The sequence below is a fragment of the Podarcis vaucheri genome (genome assembly GCF_965113315.1).
Source record: "Podarcis vaucheri genome assembly, chromosome: 10".
Lineage (NCBI taxonomy): Eukaryota > Metazoa > Chordata > Lepidosauria > Squamata > Lacertidae > Podarcis > Podarcis vaucheri.
The window spans coordinates 2,979,630-2,988,562 of record NC_138748.1 but is presented as its reverse complement, the minus strand read 5'-3'; positions in this window follow the sequence as shown (position 1 = coordinate 2,988,562).

The following is an 8,933-nucleotide window of genomic DNA, read 5'->3' as shown; positions in this document are numbered from 1 at the left end:
GTAGTTTCAAAAATGGAGTCTGGGTTCTAAGCAGAGCCCAGCCCTGTATATATGCTCACATTGCTGGCTTGAAAGAAAGGCAGTCAGTGGGGCAAGAAGGAAGGAGAAAGGACTAAGATCCGCTGTCCTATTTCCCACCACAGAGAGTAGACATGTGTAATGTCATACCCTCTACAACTTCTCTAGGAAGCAGGAACTCTGTGAAGTCTCAACCCCTTCATATGCTTATTTAGCAACCATAATTGTCGTTTTGACTGCAGATTTCCCCACAGGTAGAGGCAGGACTAAGCTATGAGATGGTGATCTTGTCAGTTTGCATTTCTTAATACAGAAAGAATTGATCTGATGTGTAGAGATCTTTCCTGTTCTGCTTAGTTCAAGATGGTTCTAGAAAGTTTTCTTTCTATGTGAAAGAAGCAGGAAGGTTTCTGATGTTTGGATTATTTCTTCTGGAAAGCTGAGTACAGCTGGTTTAAACAGCTTCTGTTATCTTTTTGTCAAGGTCATACTTACTATAATAAGACCAGGAGGCGCCTGGGGCTTTCTCACTTTCTGTTTTCTATCTCTTTTTGTTCTAGTGTTCCTGAATGTACTGAATTTGTGACCATTATGCTCATTTGCCTTCAGCACCAGTAAAAGCTCTGCTGGATGAAGTGCAATTGCCTCTGGTCTATTTTTTGGAACTTCGCTATGCGTTTAAATTTTTTTCTCCTCCGGTGCTGGCATGTCAGATCATAAAAATGTTTCCTGTGTTCCTGTAAGGTTTAAACTGGGATCCAGTGATTCACTAGAGTTGCCATATTTATTCTGACAGTACTCCTCTTTAACAGCAGAATGGCAGATACTTAACAGGTGGCACATTCACACATTCCCTGCTGGACCAGGCCAAGCGCCCAGCGAGTGAAGCCTCCTGTTCTTACCGTGTTCCCACATGACTCAGCTGTTCAAAATTCCTGCAGTTGTGTGGAATCCAGCTAAGTGAAAACAGCAATGCTACTCTGGTAATATGGCATGTCAGCCTAAAAGTGGTAAGGGATCCTGCCCTCCTTGGTATTTCCTGCAGTTCTGGTCCCAGAAGTATTATGTACCGTACTTTCACTTCTAGTGTGAGAGAGAACAGGAAAATTATAATCCTCTGCAGATTTACTCACACAGATTCCATGGACATCAATGGGACTTCTAGCATGAGGCATAATCCTGAAACTGAGCCTGCTGCTGAGATTGCCTTGCACTGGAAGGTAAGTACTGATGTCTCACTGAAGACCTTTTATTTGTGGACAATCAGATTTGGCACCCAAAAGCAAATTCTGGGAATCAGGTGAATTATTTTTGAAACTTGAGGAATTATGAATAAATCCTAATGGCATCTTGACTGACCTTTTGAAACAACTGCTATGTTGGGGATAAGATGAACAAAACTAGATGAAACTCATATTCTTTGTCTCATAATATAAATAACAACTATTCATCTCTGTTTGACTTGTTGCTTGTGTAGGGTCATTGATCATAGAATCATAGAATCATAGAATTGGAAAAGACCACAAGGGCCATCGAGTCCAACCCCCTGCCAAGCAGGAAACACCATCAGAGCACTCCTGACATATGGTTCTCAAGCCTCTGCTTAAAGACCTCCAAAGTAGGAGACTCCACCACACTCCTTGGCAGCAAATTCCACTGTCAAACAGCTCTTACTGTCAGGAAGTTCTTCCTAATGTTTAGGTGGAATCTTCTTTCTTGTAGTTTGGATCCATTGCTCCGTGTCCGCTTCTCTGGAGCAGCAGAAAACAACCTTTCTCCCTCCTCTATGTGACATCCTTTTATATATTTGAACATGGCTATCATATCACCCCTTAACCTCCTCTTCTCCAGGCTAAACATGCCCAGCTCCCTTAGCCGTTCCTCATAAGGCATCGTTTCCAGGCCTTGGACCATTTTGGTTGCCCTCCTCTGGACACGTTCCAGTTTGTCAGTGTCCTTCTTGAACTGTGGTGATTAGGTGAAGCACTTCCGGGCTAGCGCCATCGGCGAATGGCGGAGTTCCTCCGACCGGAGGAACTGGCTCCGTGGAAACTGGGTCTTCCCGCCGCGGCGAAGGTGGGAACCCGCTAGAAATCCCAGGCGGAGGAAGCCTGGGAACATGGGGTTCGGCAGGGCACCAAGAGCGCCCCCCTACGCACCGGGAACCCCATTTTGGGGCTCCGGATTGAAGTGGGGTGAGCAGCGCGGTGCTGCGAACTGATTGCTACTTTCACGGAGTGAAGCTGCACAGCCATTGCCGGAGAGCGCTGACTTTTTCCTGTGGACAATTGGATTTAAAACAAGTACCCGTGAGTAGAAACGGAAAATTGGATCAAGAAGTATCTTAATTTGGCACCGAAGCGGGAAGGTTCAAAACAGGAAGTCCGCCTTCCGCTTTTTGTACATAGACTGAAGCAAAAACCTTGTAAGCTAAAGTCTGGAAAGTCGTTAAAAAAGCTTAAATTTCCTTCATTTATAATTACTGAAACCCCCTCGGAAGCAGGAGAAAAGGGGGGGGGGCTTTGTTTAACGCCTGCAGGAGAGAGAGTGAAGAAAGATAAGTTTCCACTGTCTCTAACCTGGGAACGGGATGTCAGAGACAGAAATTCTTGGAGAGGTTCATTGACTGTGAATAGAATACTTTGACAGATAGCTAAAGAAGAGAAATAAATTGATTCCAATGTTGCCTTCTGCATTCTAAAGAAACGAAATATCTGAAAAATGAAAGTAATTTTCCTTTGTTGGACTTGCCTTAAAAAAAAATGGATACAAATAGAAATTGTCTCTTCTAGAGGGAGCTTGCTAAATTGTTGCTACGTCTACTTGAGGACTTTACAGCTGTCAGATTAAGATCGTGGGACCAGTCCTTTTTGACCTTGACTAAATATGAGCTGGGAGGAAGTTTTGGTGCTTGCTTTATGCAAGACAAGTGCCTTGCTGGAACAGATGCATGAGAAGATGGATTTGATGAATGAGAAAATGGATTTGATGACTGTTGTGGTTAATAACTGTGGACAAACAGGGAATATTGATACAGAAACTATTCAGGGACCAACTCAGGAACCTGTACTGATTGGGCAAGTGCAGAAGATAATGGAGGAGGTTGCGGTTGCACCTCAAATAATACAAATGGAGAGACCCGAGGCCCTACAGGAGCATAAGCCGCTGTCTTTGAAGATTGAAGTTGGAGTCGGCCAGGGGGAGTCGGCTGAGGAAGTTCTTAACTTTGGAGAGACCTTGAAATATGCTTTTAAATACTTTTTGGACTACATTGATGATTGTGGGGAGCAGGACTCTGGGGAATGGGCTGGTTGGATGAAGGGAGATGAAGATAATTTTGGGTTGGAATCCCCCAGAGACCTACTCCCCAATGAGAAAGGAAAGAAACTAAGAAAGAGACCAACAAAAGACAAGGAAAAGTGCAAGTATAAACAAGAAGAAGAAGATCTGCAGAAGGGACATGGAAAAGACTTAAGGGCCTCGGACATTAGATTACCAGGTTGATGGACTAGATGGAATGGACAGTAAGGACTGACACGACCCGAGACCAGGAAGAAGAGACGTTGGATGAAGATTGGAAGAAAATTTATAAAGATTTTTTTTTCTAGGAAATTAGCCTAAAATTAATGAACTTTAGGGAAAATGTTGGAATGAAACTATATGACTCTAGTAGAAAAAGTATTTTTTGGTAAGATAAGGTTAAATAACTTAAGGTAATTTGAATAACAGAATATGGGGAAAGGATGGAAAGGATTTATTGAGTTAATTAATAGGTTAAATTGTCAAGATAAATTATTTAGTAAAAATTGAGAAAGATGGAAAGAATTTGCTGAAATAATCAATCAAACTAGAATACAAAAAGGGAGGTGTGAGGAGGTCAATGAAACAAGCAAATGGAAGTTAAAGATATGTAATATGGGATTTGTGGGTTTCCCCCCCTTTTTTATCATTTTGCTGTATTCTTGCATTGGTTTTTATGTCTTGTTTTTTCTTGTTTTTTTCCTATGTATTGTATTGTTTTTAAATTTTTTTCTTTCTTTTCTGTAATTTTGAGATTATTAATAAATATTATTTTTTAAAAAAGTAAAAAAAGATGATTAAGTGAAGCTAAAGGACCCCTGGACGTTTAAATGGGAGCAGATGGCACTGTGGTCTAAGCCACTGAGTCCCTTGGGCTTGCCAATCAGAAGGTCAGTGGTTCAAATCCATGTGATGGGGTGAGCTCCCATTGCTCTGTCCCAGCTCCTGCCAACCTAGCGGTTAAAAAACACAGCAGTGCAAGTAGATAAATAGGTACCGCTCCAGCGGGAAGGTAACCGGCATTTTCATGTGCTCTGGTTTCCATCATGGTGTTCTCTTGTGCCAGAAGCAGTTTAGTCATGCTGGCCACATGACTCGGAAAGCTGTCTGTGGACAAACGCCAGCTCCCTTGGCCTGAAAGCGAGATGAGCGCCGCAACCCCCATAGTAAAGTTTGACTAGACTTAACTGTCCAGGGGTCCTTCACTTTTACCACTGGTAATCTTTTTTAAGGGGTAATTTTTTAAAATTGTTTTTAGTAAAGATTTTTGGGTTACATAAAGGGATCCCTGACCATTAAGTCCAGTTGCAAACGACTCTGGGGTTGCGGCGCTTATCTCGCTTTACTTGCCGAGGGAGCTGGCGTACAGCTTCCGGGTCATGTGACCAGCATGACTAAGCTGCTTCTGGCGAAACCAGAGCAGCGCACGGAAATACCGCTTACCTTCCTGCCAAAGCGGTACCTTTTTATCTACTTGCACGTTGACGTGCTTTTGAACTGCTATGTTGGCAGGAACAGGGACCGAGCAACGGAAGCTCACCCCGTCACGGGGATTTGAACCGCCAACCTTCTGATCAGCAAGCCCAAGAGGCTCAGTGGTTTAGACCACAGCACCACCTGCATCCCTTCCAGCCACTGCCTTAACTGGTCTCTTAAAATGACTCTACCTTTTCCCCCCTTCCCGCCCCACATGCCAGCAATTTCCTCAAGAGAGTCTGGATGGTCATCTTTCAGGATTTCTTTAGCTGCTCTGCAGGGGGTTTGACTAGATGACCCTTACAACACTACAGTTCTAGGATTCTACTAAATGCTTTCTCAAAAACCACCTGTTTGATGCAGTCTTTGATCTATATGCCATCCTGTCTTCATCCCAACTGCAACAAGGTCTAAGGATAAAGACTCCCAGATGTTCTAAATTGGCAAAAGTGGCTTTGAAAACATATATGCAATCTGGAAAGCCAATACAATTTTTTTCTTTCCTTTTTGTTCCCACTGTAGACAGTAGGTTCCTTGGGGAAGGGCCTGTCTTAATTTATTTTGGGTTTTTTGGCTTGCACTGTATCATCATCATCATTGTAAAATAATCTATCTACTGTTTAATGCCAAGATAGGCTTTTAAGAGCTAAAATGTAGTAGTAAGGAGATTGATAGAGCTGTGCCACAGAGCACTCTCTCTCTCTCTCTCTCTCTCTCTCTCTCTCTCTCTCTCTCTCTCTCACACACACACACACACACACACACAAAACATGCAATGAAAATATGATAGTAAAAATGACATAAATTGCATGTTTATACTGAAGAAAAGCTGCAATTCTTATTTTATTTGGGTCACGAAACCAAAAGAAAGCATATTGATGGTTCCTGATCCCTGAAAGAGGCTATAAGGTCAGAAATTTGAAAGATGAGTAAGAAATTTGAAAGATGACTTCTATTTAGAACATGCACTTAACTTAATCAAGAAAACTTAGTCAACTTAATTAATTAACTTAATCAAGAAAAGCAAGCATTTCAGGTTAAGCAGGTACTTAGTACCTTGTTCAACTGACAGAATTCAGATCATATAACATGAGGTTATTGGGAATTTCCCATCAAATTACACTGAGTGTCTTACACACATAAAACTACTGTGGGTAGGAATTTTCCATAATAATAATAATCAGATGACTTTTTATGCTGTAAATCTCTGAGACTGGAATCCTGTTTTGTCCTCAGTGCATGATAATCTCTTTTCATTTTAATTAACTGGAGATTTTCCTTTGGTTTCATATTTTTCTAACAATACTCCTTCTTTAACGCTGTTGCAGTCTTAGTTACATGCAGAAAATAAACATAAGCCCATTAAGACCCCCTGCTCAGCGCCCGAGGGCCCCAGTCCTGCCACTCACCACCTGGCCTGATGGGCTCTATAAAGGGCTGCTGCTGCTGCTGGGCAGAGGGGGCTCTGTTTTGTTTTGTTTAAATTGCTGTTATTTTTTTACCTATGTCATTTTAAACTGTGATATTAATGCTGTATTCTTAATTTTAGATTTATGTGGAAATTGCTCCCCATTTGGTTGTGCATTTTTTAAAAATGTGGTTTATTTATTGTTTATGACTTTTGTAATTACGTAAATCTTGTTATGCAGTAAGTGGCCTTGAGCATTTTTTTTTAACTGTGGAAAGGTTGGCATAAAAATAAAAAATGACGACGACGACGATGATAAGACGGACATCTGTCTTTGCAGCAAGATGCAACCTCATCTGGGTTTGGGTGTGCAGGCAGCAAGAATATACAAGCTGGAGCACAGAATACTTTTGATTTTGAAGAGCTCACACACAAAACAGATGGGACCCACATCACCTGAAAACACACAACAGAACTTTTACTTCTCACTCCTAAATAAATTATTCTCAAAAACTCCAAAAACTCCTCCAAGCTTGTGGGATAAATGGGTAAGAAAAAGCTTAGCATGCCTCGCTCTGCTGTTGTATCCGCTTGCGTTGTGAAGAAATGACCAGGTCTCACTTTGCTGTGGTAATGGCTTGAGAGACTGCTTGCTTTGCAAGGACAGAGGAAACTTGTGGTAACAAATATAGAATTCGCTGAGAGCAGCCTACAGCTTGTGGGTGACTCAGAATCACGAGGAAAAATGGAGGAGAGCAGTTAAGAGAGCTATTGTGCATGCTTAAAAGGGATATAACTAGTAGGCAAACCACCCCTGGTGGAGATACAGCTAATTAACATCAAGATGTGATGTATGTAATGGTGGGGGTACATATCAAGGGGAGAATATGAAATAGGCGGAAGTCTGTAAACTGCAATTTCCTAACCAATAGGAGATGGAAGGAGGGAAATTCGGACGGGCTTTAGGGTATAAAGCAGCGATGGCAAACCTTTTAGAGACCAAGGGCCCAAACTGCAACCCAAAACCCACTTATTTATCGCAAAGTGCCAAGACGGCAATTTAAACTGAATTGGGGCATAATCTGCAGTAGCTGCCACTACTCTGACTGCTATTTAGCCCTAAAGAATGGTACCTGGTTACCATTTTGCATTGCATCTGGGGAATTTGTGTGAAGTCTAGGCAAGCTCTCAGTGTTTGCATTGAAAGAAAAGATGCATAGAGATCTTTTTGCTGTTCATTAACCTAACAATTACCCATTCTCAGCACCGATGTCTGCCTTCATGAAGGTAAGTGTAGTTAATACGTTTGGACATCAACGCCACAAGACTGGGTTTGTCATCTTCTCCGTTAGGCTAAAATACTTGTTTCTGCAGCAGCTAGAGCTGCTTTCAGAGAAAGTGATTTCCAACAGTGTTTTCCCAGCTCCCTTGCCCAGCTCTAACCGGCCCCTGCGCAGGGTGCCCGTTGTGGCCCCGGGCACGCCCTCACCGCTGCCCTTGATGCCAGCAAGTGGGAGGCGATCATGGCACGGCCAGTGGGGCCTGGAGCCCCGGTGCTGGGTGAGGGGCAACGAGGACGGGGCGGAGGCGGCCCTGCCTGGCTACCCGGCGCTGGAACAAAGTGGCTTCTTGAAGCTCGCCAGCAATGCCACCCTCCTCTGCCAGCTCCCACGAGACACGCCCTGCCCGACGCCTCCCATTGGCCCCGGCCGGAGGGTGTGTAAAGCCGCAGGAGGAAGGCGGCTGCTCAGCTGCCCAGGTTGAGCTGAGCCCTCGCCGTCTGCCGGCTCTGTGCGTGCCCAGAGAGGGCTCCGAGTGCCCCCTCTGGCACGCGTGCCACTGGTAGAAAGATCTATGATATAAAGAGGACGGGGCCCTCCCTCTTTGCAGCATGAGCTGGGGAGTGTCCGCCCAGCGCAGTTTCGTGAATAAACAACTTGTGGTTTTGTCTGATCTTGGTGTTGATTCCCTCTGGGGAAGACCCCTGGGGCAAATTGGTCCATCAAAGCTATGCCCAAAATCTACCCAATTCTGCCACAATTGCTCCTTCCAAACTTCCTTGCTCAAGCCCCAACTCTCCGCAGGCCTTAAAGGTCAGTGCAGAGGCTCAGGGGATTGCTGTCTTCTTTTTGCCATTTTCTTGCCACTTCGGGGTTTGAGAGGATGTGCATGTGTTTGGTTGTGCATGACTCGAACATGCGTAAATGGGGAGCTGCCTGTACAGTCTAGTCACTGGGTAGCCCTGAACTTGATTTTATCTGGGTGGAATCCAGTGTTTCCTGTAGCTGCTCTGTTCTTGTGGAAGAGAGAAAATAAAACCTTGTCCAGCCTCTTGACTGGTGTGCCCTCTCAGTCTGCCATCCCACCGTGCATCTGGCATCTGTGCAAACTAATGAGCTATTCAGAGTTTTTTCACCAAAATCCTCACCTATAGACACTGGCTAATGGGTTAGGGAAGAGTTGGGCATCCTGTCCGAGACCCTCAGAAAACGACTCTTCTGAGGAAATACCGACTCACTTGGAACTTTCCTCTGAGTCTCAAACTCTTATCTGATGGTTGCTGCTCTCATTTTTCCTTCATTGCCTTCCTGCGGCTTCTCCTTCACCGTCTTGCGACAGAAGCAGCCAAGCGGGCTGGGAAGTGCTGGGACCGCACAGTCATTTGGCCCAGTCAAGTTCTCCAGGCCGGACTGCTAACTGGGAGTCCCTCTGGCCGGGGACTCGGCAGCCA